Consider the following 12,366-nt stretch of genomic DNA (forward strand, 5'->3'; position numbering starts at 1 on the left):
AAAAACACAAAAAACTCAACAGGAGTGAAAATGCATAAATTTTCAAATAAAAATATCTAAATTCTCAAAAAAAAGATATGCATAGGTGTAAATTATTTCTAGGACACATAAGAAACCTCCAAGAGTGAGTTGGGAATTAAGACCAGGTGTCATATGGATAGGGGTTGGAGAAAAACTTACTTAAAATATAAGTTTCCTCAAATTTCACAAAGGAGTGTATCATCACTAAATTCAAAATCTGCTTGGTAAGACCTACTTCCTTATATTCAAAACCTTTCTACTTAAGACTTGTGACATTCTCAAGAATGCATGTTAATCAATTTACAAAATAAAATTCACACATCATTCATTTAGAAAACAAACTATCTCCATACTGAGAATTACTAGGTAACCTTTAAAGAAATAAAATGAATTACCCAGAAGTCCTTTTGCTTACAAAGATTAATAAAATATTCTTATCTCCTCGAGAATAGAGCATACTGTTTATATATAAACAGCTTTCAAATATAGCAATCTATTTGTCTAGTAAGATCCAATATCAATGTAAATCAACATAACTTACAAATGGAAAACACAGCTGTCCCCAAACCCACTTTAATCTCTGTTCATGTTCAATATTTATGTGGAGAAATATCCAATACCTTACAGAAATACCCAAGACTGATGCAACAGGACACATGACTTAAGTGTTGATGTTAACAACACTTAAGTGTGCTCACACTTTACAGATGACCTAGAGAGGCCTACAGGGCAATAAAGACGAAAACAGAAATTTCAATTTTGGTTTACTTTTAGCCTATTCATTTTAAACCATGGAGTCCTGGTGTGGCAATGTAGGATAAGCACTGGACCACTAACCACAAAGTAAGAAGTTCAAATCCACCAGCTGCTCCTTGGAAACTCTATACAGGGTCACTATGAGTCAGAACCAACTCAACAGCACTGAACAACTTGATATTGGTAAGTGGTGGTTGTTAGTTGCCACTGAGTCACCTCTGACAGATGGGGTAAAACAGATAAAACTTTGCCTGCCCCTGGGCCATCCTGATGATGTTTGGTATGCCCACTACTGTTGGCTAGGGTGACAATCCATCATCTCTTTGAGAGTTTCTCACATTTCTCCCCACCCTGAACTCTGCCAAACCCAACGTCCTTCACATGCAAACATGTTGGGACTGCTAGAGATCTCAGGTTGGTACTATGAACTATTACTTCCTAGCCATCTCCCCAGCCCCTCCAAAACACAAAACCCCAAGCCAAATCAGTTGCCCTGGAGTGGATTCCTACACACGGTGATCCATGAGTCACAGAGTAGAACTGCACTCCATGGCGTTTTCAAGGTGAGGACCTTTCAGAAGGTGATCGCCAGAGCTTTCTTTTAAGGTGCCTTTGGATGGGTTTGAAGAGCCAACCTTTCAGTTAGTAAATTCCTAATTTCCCCCTGCCATTTCAAAATCCTACCAAGTCCATGTAGAACACCTGAGACAGAAAACTGCATCCTTAATTTTTCACCAAGATGAGCTTTAAGATGGAAAATGCTATGTAACGTTCAAAGTCATTTTGTTTAAGAAGTCAAATTATAGAACACTATATGTGGTTAAAATTTTACTGTGTCCCTAATGTATTCATAAATATTGTCAAGCTGAACTAAACCAGAGTTTTCATAAAATCTGACATTTTCAAAAAAGCTTTATTTGCTTTAATCTTTCTCTCCCTTTTGATCAGATTAAGCTTGTAAATGGCAAATGGTTAAACAGGAGCACCAAATGCAATCTGCAAGGCATCTGGCCTTAAGGAAGCACACCCAAATGCCAGCTTGACAGCATCTAGCCTAATGTATTTAGAAACTAGCCTGTCTCCCATGTGCTTACATGAAACCACAGCTCTTCAGGAAGCTTGTAGACTCTGCATCTACATTCACTAGTAAGTGGACAGATCTGGACTTTGCAGTGTAGGCTCATTCAGTAGCACTCAGCAAGACTTCTAAAATTCTCCAAAACTAAAATGGAAGGCCAGTACAATTTCACAGTCATTTTATTTAGGCTACAAAGAACTATAAGGAGCCCTGATAGCATAATGGATTAAGAGTTGGGCTGCTAACTGCAAGGTTAGCAGTTCAAATCCACATGGGAGAAAGATGAGACTTTCTGCTCCTGTAAAGATTTGGTGGTAGTTATGTGCCGTGGAGTCAGTTCCGACTCATAGCGACCTGTACAAGGTTTCCAAGGCTGTAAACCTTTACAGCCTCAGAAATCCTATATTGCACGGGGGAGGGGGCTGGCCTAGGCCAGACAGCCAGTTTTAGTTATCCCCCATTTACTCAATGTCTATAAAATGTCAAAGTGTTGTAAGCAAAAACAAACATGGCACTTAAGACTGGGGAAAATCCTGGTGGAAATACTACTATTCAAATGCTTGTATGTTCTTAGGTATCATCGAGTTGGTAGCAACCCGACGTACAATAGACAGAAACACTGAGTGGTCCTATACTATCTATCCTCATACTTGTTACCCTTGACCTCATCACTGCAGACCCTGTGTCAATCCTTCTCGTTGGGGGTCTTCCTGTTTTTCACTGACCCTTCACTTTACCAAGCATGATGTCCTTCTCTTCAGGGACTGGTCCCTCTCCTGATAAGTCCCAAGTATGAGAAACGAAGTCTTGTCATCCTGGCTTCTAAGGAGCATTCTGACTGAACTTTGTCACACAGATTTGTCTGTCCTTCTGACATTCTCTGGCGCTTGTAATATTCTCAACACCATAATACAAATGCAATGACTCTTCTATGGGCTTCTTTTATTCACTGTCTAACTTGAAAATACCCTGGTCTGGGTCAGGAGCACCTTTTTCTTCAAACTGATATCTTTGCTCTTTAACATTTTAAATAGGCATTTTGCAGATTTGCCTAATGTAGTATGTCATATGATTTCTTGACTGCTGCTTCCATGATTGTTGGTTGTAAATGATCATATGAATACATGTGAATTTACAACTGTACATATCTGAAGAGTATATTGTCCATTCCTTCTCTAGATCTACACTGTCCAGTGGCCATGAGCCACATTAGCACTTGAAATGTGTCTCGACTGCATTTCAAATATACATGAGATTTCAAACCTTCTGCACGACAGGATGTAAAAAGATTCTGTTAATTCAGAACCCTGCTCCCTATGTTAAAGTCAGCTCTATCTGTAATGATAAAACATCCTTCTAATAATTAGGGGGTTGGGAAATCTTTGGTATGACTCATCAAAAAGCTTATAAACGTTAAAAATGCATTTAGAGTTTTCATTTTTTCTTTGTGTTTATTTCAAATTCTCATATAAAACAGAAAACATTTCTCTACATATTGTAGTTTTCCCCCAACTGACTACTTTCCCTCTACTAAGTGTTCTTGTATTCAATTGCCCTAACCTTTATTCTGGAAATAAAGACTCACTGGACTCTGTAAGATGCCAGAGTGCCTCTGAATCAGGCTCAAACTTGGGCATAAGTGAGTTTGGATGATCTTACTTGCCAACACTGTCACCACCCCTAAACTGTCACTGAATCATTTAAAATGCAGTTTTTGTTAGAGGAAGCAGGATTTAATTGAAAAGTAGAGAATCTTATGGGAAAAGTATTTCATAGACTCTAGACGTGGCACTGTAGGATAAGCACTAGCCCTTAAGGTCAGTTTGAACTTCAAAGCTGGCAGTTCAACTCACCAGCCACTCCTTGGAAACCCTATACAGGGTTGCTATGAATCAAAACTGACTGGACAGCGCTTAGCAACAATAAAGTACTATATGCCCGAGGTTCAAGTCAGATTCAGACGAGGACATGAGATGAGGAATATCACCACTGCTGACGTCAGATGGGTCTTGGATGAAAGCAGAGAATACCAGAAAGATGTTTACACCTGTGCTTTACTGACTATGCAAATGCTTTTGACTGTGTGGATCATGACAAGCTATAGACAACATTGCGGAGAATGAGTATTCCAGAACACTTCATTATGCTCATGAGGAACCTGTACGTACACTAAATGTCAGCTGCTAACACAGAACAAGGGGACACTGAATGGTTTAAAATAAGGAAAGGTGTTTGCCAGGGTTGTATTCTTTCACCATACCTGTTCAATCTGCATGTTGAGCAAATAGTCTGAGAAGCTGGATTATATGAAGAAGAATGCAACACCAGGATTGGAGGAAGACTCATTAACAACCTACGATATGCAGATGAAACAAACTTGCTTGATGAAAGTGAAGATGTCTTAAAATATTTATTGATGAAGATCTCAAAGACAATAATAGCCTTCAGTATGGGTTGCGCCTCAATGTAAAGAAAACAAATATCCTCCCAACTGGACCAATAAATAACATCATGATAAATGGAGAAAAGACTGAAGTTATCAAAGACTTCATTTTTCATTGGATCCTCCATCAACACTCATGGAAGCACAGGTAAGAAAACAAGCAATATCTTTCACTAGGCAAATCTGTGAAAGTGTTCAAGAGCAAAGATGTCAGTTTGAGGACTAAAGTGAGCCTGATCCAAGCCATGGTATTTTCAATAGCCTCATATACCATATACTTGTTTTCATAATTTATTATTGAAATCTCATAGCCTAAAATACTTTTTAAAGCTAAAAACTCTTTAAATTTGTTTCTTACTGAAAGGAAAACAAATGAGCATTGCTGAACTTAAATACTGTAACAGACAAACGAATCATAAATGGCATTGTCTCTTTTTTGTGTATCTGAAGCTATTTTTTCTATTGTCTGCCAGCCCTTCAATGTTCCTCTAATTTTTAAGCTTAAAATCTAATTTTCTGTCATGGTTTATGAGAGTCTCATGATGAATCTTTCCTTGTTTATTACTTTTAAAGAACAAACGGAACTACAAAGAACCCAATTTATTCTAGGAGCACTTTCATATTGCTAAGTGAACTATGCAGGTGCTGATCTAGGGGGCATATTTTGCTCTGAACATCCCTTGGATTTTGAACAAAGTATCTTTAGAGCAGGCTTTATGCAGGTCAGTTAGTAAATTATCCTTTTCAAAATTTTCTTGGTACCCAATTTAATAACAATAAAAAGTTCCAGGAAAGCATTTGAAAAGTGGAAATCTAGCTGATAATAGGCTTTTGGTCCTGCCTTTGACCTCTTTCTCTTTTCCCTGATAGGCTGTTACCTAGGCAAGTATGGGACTTCTTGCAATCATGAGGACAAAACCCTATGCTAAGGATGGAGAAGGCAGCTAGTAAGAGCTATGGTCCTTGATTACAGTATTATTCCCACACAAGACAAAGAAACCTTTTTTGCCTGCTTAAGCTATTATTAGTTAGATATTGCTAATACAACGAATGCACTCTAAGGGTTCCAATCCTTATCTCCCAACATTTGTTACAAATATTACAAATCTTTAAAAGCTTCCTATTGTCGCATCCGACAAATAGCTATACTCCATGACACACACAGAGAGATTAAACCCAAGTAGGGGTGACGGGAGATTAGAAATAAAAGAAAGACACAACTGAAATAAGTAAAGTTGGCACCAGGTGGGACGCAGCACTCTGATGGAGATACTGTAGCATTGACCTATGTTCAGCACACCCATTATATACACAAATCAAAGGAGGTGCTGGGGGCAGGGAAAAGAAAAACATCTGGTGTTATTGATGCATACAGTAAGCATGACTCCATCAGAAGAATGTAACATGTGGTTGCTAAGGAGACAAGAGACAGGGCAAGATGTTTTTGCAGATCCGAACTGAAGGTCACACAAGAAAAAATCTTGCAAGTTCCCTGTCCCCTGAAGCAGCCCTACAAGTTCTTCAGGGGGGCAAGATGACCTGAGAGCAGCCTGATTTTCTGGACCACAACTGCTCAGTTGCAATCCTTCAGTTAAACTACCCCCAAGTCTGAGACCTTCAGCTCAAATTGCTCCCAACATCCTATTATTGATCGTTTACTACCACTAGCATGATAAGACACATTATAATGCTTCAAAGGCAAAGACACACTTAAAATATGCAAAGGATTACAGCTTCTCTCATTCTACATGTTAAAATGAAGTAACTAAGAGTTAACTGAACAGAGTTCAGCACTTAAAACACTGATTTGAACACAAAAACTGTATATAAAACTTTTAAACTTATCAAATGCTTTTTTTTCCCCCAATAGAAATCCAATAGCTTTTAATTAAGACACACAGACTCATATTTAATAATTGGTAGTTGCTTTTTATATTCCACAGTTCACATGTAACAGCTTCAAGGCCAACATGTGCTTTTTGTCTTCTGGTTTTGGTACACTTTCGGAATTTGTCAGCAGACACTTTCCCCAAGTGCACAGATCTGAGACCCTGGTTCTCCAAGACCAGTAACGGGGTGCTACATTTGACTATGTTTATGCCTCTCGCTGGGGTTCAGCCCTAGACCTGTCACCCAGACAGGTTCCAGGTTATGTGCCAACTCTGACTAATTACAGGGACTGTTTGGAGTCATGGTTGAGACAAGTCTAATTTTCATTACAAAGAAGGCTGTGATCGACTAGCCATACCTACTACAGGGGCTACGGTGACACCCATTAGAAATGTCTGGAATCAGGAAACTGGGGAAGGGGCTGCAGGCCAGTTATGGGCTCAGAAAAGGACGAGGAGGAATGTCCATCCTTGCCACACATGGCGGTCCTCAGCAAACCAACCAGCCAAAGAAGTTGTGGGTAACCTCTCCAGGTCCTGGACGGGACAACTTAAGCCCCAACTAATGGGAGCTCAGAAGGGTAGAGGCCACAACTGTGTTAGCTCCTTACCCTTGAGAGTCAGTTTTATCTGGGTGAAGACAGCTGGCTGGTTGTCCTGAGGCTTAACCGCAACTCACAGAATTAGACATTTGTTATGTGCCACTTACACCAAAACAACTTCCATGCTGGATAAACTTCCACAGCTTTCTAGTGCACACTGAAAATGTTTATCTTCTATGGGCTACTGTGAAACCACAATTGGGTGAATGGACAGCTAGCTTACTTTCATCAAGTTCCATAATAGAGAGACAGTTTCAAAAAGCACTGTCACAACAGAAAACACAAAGGCATGGGTAAAAAAAGAATGTTTCTAGAAAATGCCAAAGGCACTGGACATAAGCCCAACTTTGTGTTTTGCTTCCCCTCAAAGCCATGCCAAATCCATAGGGTGGAAGGCTACTTGATCCAGCTGACTTTGGGGATGTCCAGGTGTCTGTTAGTATAGTGATCACGAGTCAGGCTGCCAACCTCAAGGTTAGCAGTTCGAAACTACCAGCGGTTCTGCAGAAGAAAGATGAGGTATTCTGCTTTGGAAACCCTGTGCAGGGTCACTACGAATGGGAACTGACTCCATGGTACTTAACAACAGCAAGGTGTCTGTTGAAGTCCTCCACTCTATGTGTGTGGGTTTTGGGTGCTTTCTTCAGTAGCCTTTCCATTTGGCACTTTTCCTGCATCTCCTCGAAGGCCACCTGGGTCGGGGTCCTCTTGTCCAGGCTGCGCCACTTCTCCTCCTCGTTCTTTTTGTTTGTTCCCATCACTTCCAGAAGTTTCGCCTTGTCTTTGCCCTTCTTTTTCTTCTTCTGTTTGGTCATGCCGAGCTCTGCGATGCCTTTCAGTTTCAGGAGACCCTTCTGGACCTGCTCATACGCTGCCATGGCGCCTGCCGGCAATCTGTGGCTTAACTCTCAAATGCTTTTTAAAACTTTTCATATGCTTTAAGCACAGTTATTGTTTAATGATGCTCTAGTTTTTACCCCAATTTGTAATATACCCAAAATAATCTTATTTTCCAGTGTTGCAAACTATCTTGAAGAGCACGCCTCTCTTCCCTAGATGTATTAAATTCAGACATAGGTAATCTAATCCTGGGAGAGGCTAACTGCTGCTGACATTTTCAACACCAGATGTAATTAGTAACCTACAATTCTTCCTTTGAAACTAACCATGACATATGCTAATATCTAAACAATAACCCAGGATTAAAGTTTTACCAGTCTTTGCTATAAAATATTAAAGCTGTCTAATCTCATATCTTTGCATATGTAACCAAGGCAAATGAAAATGCCAACAGCAATGGCAGGTTATGACTATTTCAAAGTAAAGCCAAACATTTACAATGCTTTTTCATGTACTTCTTATATATAATATATATATATAAAGTTCTAAAACTTGTTATTTTATTCCTTTGATAGCTTGAGATGTTGCAGTGTAGTGAATATTTAATATCTCTTCTAGCCAAAGTCTGTAATTCCCACCAAACAACATTTTTGCCTTGCTGGGTCTAGGTAAGAGAAACTGAGAGAAGATTCTGATATAATTATATGATTCAGATGCGAGTGATTAGCAGAGCTAATTGTGATTGTAAAAACGTGGAACTCAAATGTATGAAAAATGAGCCAATTCAGAAGCCGGAGAAGGGATCATGCTACCATCAGAGAAGAGGCTGGAGTGGGCTGAGCCCCTCCATTGGACCCTGAAATCCCTGAGCACTGAACTTCCTTAACCCAGAGCCAGCAAGTTGTGACACTGGAGGAGCAGCAGAACCCAGAGACAGAGCAGCGGGCTTCCCAGTCCACAAGCAGGTAAAGCTGAGTGACTGGGCAGGAGGCTTGCTTGTAGAGCAGGAGGCCTTCAGGACAGCGAGGCTGCCTAACCCACGGAACTAGAGCCAAGTGCCTTCTGCTGAGGCATACGGTGGAGCAGTGTGTTCTGTGAGCATTATGAGAAGCTTAAAAGAGCTTTCTAACAGTGTCCAGGCAGAGAGAGGCTGTTTGGACTGGACACTTGTGCCTTGAGCACTCCTGACCTTGACATGTAACCTGTTAACTTCCCAGCAACCCTAATAAACTCCTGTGTGTGTCTGTGTGGCCACTGCGCACCAAATGATGGAACCCAGGTGAGCAGCGCATGCTCATTTCTACAGAGAAGTCAAGAAAAGTTGGGACATGAGCACACACACAAACCACTTTCTTCTAAAACCACTATTCTGACCATGTCATTTGCATGCTCAAAATTCAAACACTCCCTACTACCTTTAAAACGTCAAATTCTCTGGATCAGCTCAACCCCCGCCTTTCCAGTCTCACTCCTTCTGATCATACTATTACTCTATTTCTTAGAAAAGAATTGCATACCATAATTTTCATTAAGAACGATCACAACAGTTATTACCAAAAAATACAAAATTAAAAGCGGAGTCTTGGTGTGGCGCTGTGGTTAATGTGCTGGACTGCAAGGTCAGTATGAACTGCATGGTCAGCAGGTTCAAGCTCACCAGCCACTCCCTGGAAACCCTATACAGGGTCGCGATGGGTCAGAACCGACTCGATGGCACTTAATAACAACATATAGTAATGCACTTGATGACAACAACATATAATAACCACCATTTCACAACTATGAAGGTAGAGGCTGTGTAACAAAAAGGGGGGAGTAATTTATTTTGCATTCCAGGAACAGAGAAACAGGGACACCAGAGATGGAGGCAGTGGTGATGGCATGGGGGAGATTGAGCAGCTGAGGACCCTAGACTCACGGGAAGAGAAAGGCTGTGTGCTGGCAGCCAGGACACTGGCTGCCAGAATATGCCCTGTGGTTGTTTAAATGATTCTATATCCCTGTGAGGTTTTTTGTTTGTGTTGTTTTTGCACATGAAAGGAAAAAAAAAGAGAAAAGGAGTTTTCTAGATAAAAGACAATCTATGATGGCTTGGGGGGGTAGGAAGAAATGATACATGTGCTACAAGGTACACACGCGGTGACATGCGGGACGGAGCAGACAATGTACACTCGGAGGGAGGCTGGCAGAGGAAAGATGGAAGTGGTGGGAGACTCAGGGTGGCATGCAGTGGTGGAGTGACACAAGTCATTGCTGCTAACTGTTGGCGCATGGTGTTGTATATTAACAGGCTGGTGGTGTATGGCGCATTGCAACCAAAGTATGAAGCAAAGTATATGATTTCTTGAATATAAAACTGATGACGATCTGCTCTGTAAACTTGCACTCAATTCACAATAAAAAGCTAAAAAAAAAAATTAGAAGCAACCTAAAAAGCAAAGGAACACCAGCTAATTATTAACACTCTTGTTGTTCAAGCACATATGGGGATTTGCTCATAGACCTGTTTTTTACATTGAGAATTGTATCTATTTTTAAATATGCTACCAAGAAGTCCAGGTATGGTGATGTGGGTTAATGCGCTGGACTGCAAAGTCACTTTGAACCACAAGGTCGGCAGTTCAAGCTTACCAGTCTCTCCTCAGAAACCCTGTGCAGGGTCACTGTGGGTTGCTACCAACTTGACAGCACTTAACAACAACCAAGAATATATTCTGATCCTATCTAGGGTTTCCAAGGCTGCAAATCTTTATAAGAGCAGAAAACTTCATCTTTCTCCCATGGAGTGACTGCCGGGTTTGAACTGCGAACCTGTGGTTAGCAGTCCAGTACTCATCCTACAGTGCTGCCAGAGTTCTTTATATGTAGCAAAGAGAGAAACAAAAAGGTGAGAAAACACATTATTACTACTAAAAAATCAATACAGCAGTTAAAGTTCTGAAACAACTATTCATCAGTACAAACAAGACACAATAGAGGAACAGTTTTCCCAAATGTTGGCTACAAATAATAATGACAGGATTGGCTATACTGCTACCAAGAGTTCAATGTAACATTTACAGACATTTAAGGAGCTCTGGTAGCACAGTGATTAAGAATCGGGCTGCGGACCACAAGGTCAGCAGTTCAAAACTACCAGCTGTTGTTCCGTGGGAGCAAGAGGAGGCTTTCTGCACTCATAAACCCTGTACAGGGTCCTCACTATGAGTTGGAACCGACTCCATGGCACATAACAACCACCACCAACAACAAGTTACTAAATACATCTTTAATGTTTTTAAAGTAAGGAATACAAAATGTCATTTTAAGAATGTTTTAAGGTATTGCTGAGGAATATAACTATTAATTTACCCCTGCATTAAACCACTGACTTGATAGCGAGATCTTATCTTTAAAGACTACATGTAACTGCAGAGAGATGTGGGATTTTCAAGAAGCACTGTTAGAATTTTACTACTACCAAAACAGTAGTATTTCAAAGCATATATTTGGAAAATTAAATAAATTTCAAAAACCCAATTTCCTTTAAGGGAATTCTGTAGACAATTTTTGATAAATGCTACTAAAATCTTCAATTAGGTGTTACTAGATTTATGCAAGTTCTGAGAAGCATGTCATAATTAACTATTTTTAAGACTCCATAGAAATCCACAAGCTCAAGTAAAACATGCTTAAGCAGTATTTTAAAAATTTTTAATTATAGTATTTAAAATATTTCAAAAATCTTTAGTTTCAGTTTCTCACAATTTAGGTGGCAGTAGTTCACGATGCTCACCAGTCACTCCTTGGAAATCCTCTAAGGGTTGCTATGGGTTGGAACCGACTCGATGGCACTTAACAACAACAACAACAAGTCCATTAAGAGGAGCCCTGGTGTGGCGTGATAGGGTCAGCACTGGACTGCTAATGGCAAGGTCCACAGTTCAAGTCTACCAGCCACTCCTCAGAAATTCTACACAGCATCGCTATGAGTCGGAACCGACTTGACAGCACTTAACAACAGTTCAGAGTGATCAATGTGGAAACCAAACTCCTTAATTCCTTTACATTACCAAAAGTTCATTCCAAATCCAACTTCTTTCCAAATCCTTGGCCAGCCTAATCCAAGTTACCCACCAACTCCTTTCCCATTACCTAACTGAAGTCTCTTTTAGATTTACTCGTTACCTCCTACAAGTCCTTCTCTACACACAGAAAAAGATCGTGTCAAACCAAAGCTTACAATCCTCCCATCCAAGGCAACAGTGCGTAAGCTGCCTGTCACGGCCTACCAGGTGCAGCTCGGCTCTCTCCAGCGGCTGCCATCTCTACCTGTACCGGACCTTCTGCCTCCACACAGCTACTGTGCCCTTTGCCTGAAAGGCCTTCTACTCCCCCACACCCCCAAACTCTCCACAAGACCATCTGCTCTTTTTCTCCGGAAGCAGCAAACAGAAATACAGAATATGTACTGAACTTAGAATTTTAGATACATTTTTTTAGTGGAAGTCCTCTATAATATCTGCCATATTCTTAAATATACAAAGTATCTATCTGATACTCATAACCAGACAGAGAGTCTCCTTTGTCTTAACTCAGCACCTTATTTTCTTCGTAGGACTAGTCAGTCTCTGGAAATCACTGTTTACTCCTCTGGTTTACTCACTCACTGCCCTGTTCTATCCATCTCTATCCTATAATGTGTAGTTCATCACCTCTGCCCCTTTCAATCCCTAGACCATACCTCTACTCCAAAAA

General features: G+C 40.5%; 1 protein-coding gene across 1 annotated transcript in view; it reads right to left on the reverse strand.

Moving 5' to 3' along the window:
* PDZD8 (PDZ domain containing 8) overlaps positions 1-12,366 on the reverse strand; it is a 75,300-nt gene that overhangs the window by 23,073 nt on the left and 39,861 nt on the right.

The sequence above is a fragment of the Chrysochloris asiatica genome, unplaced genomic scaffold (genome assembly GCF_000296735.1).
Source record: "Chrysochloris asiatica unplaced genomic scaffold, ChrAsi1.0 scaffold00003, whole genome shotgun sequence".
Lineage (NCBI taxonomy): Eukaryota > Metazoa > Chordata > Mammalia > Afrosoricida > Chrysochloridae > Chrysochloris > Chrysochloris asiatica.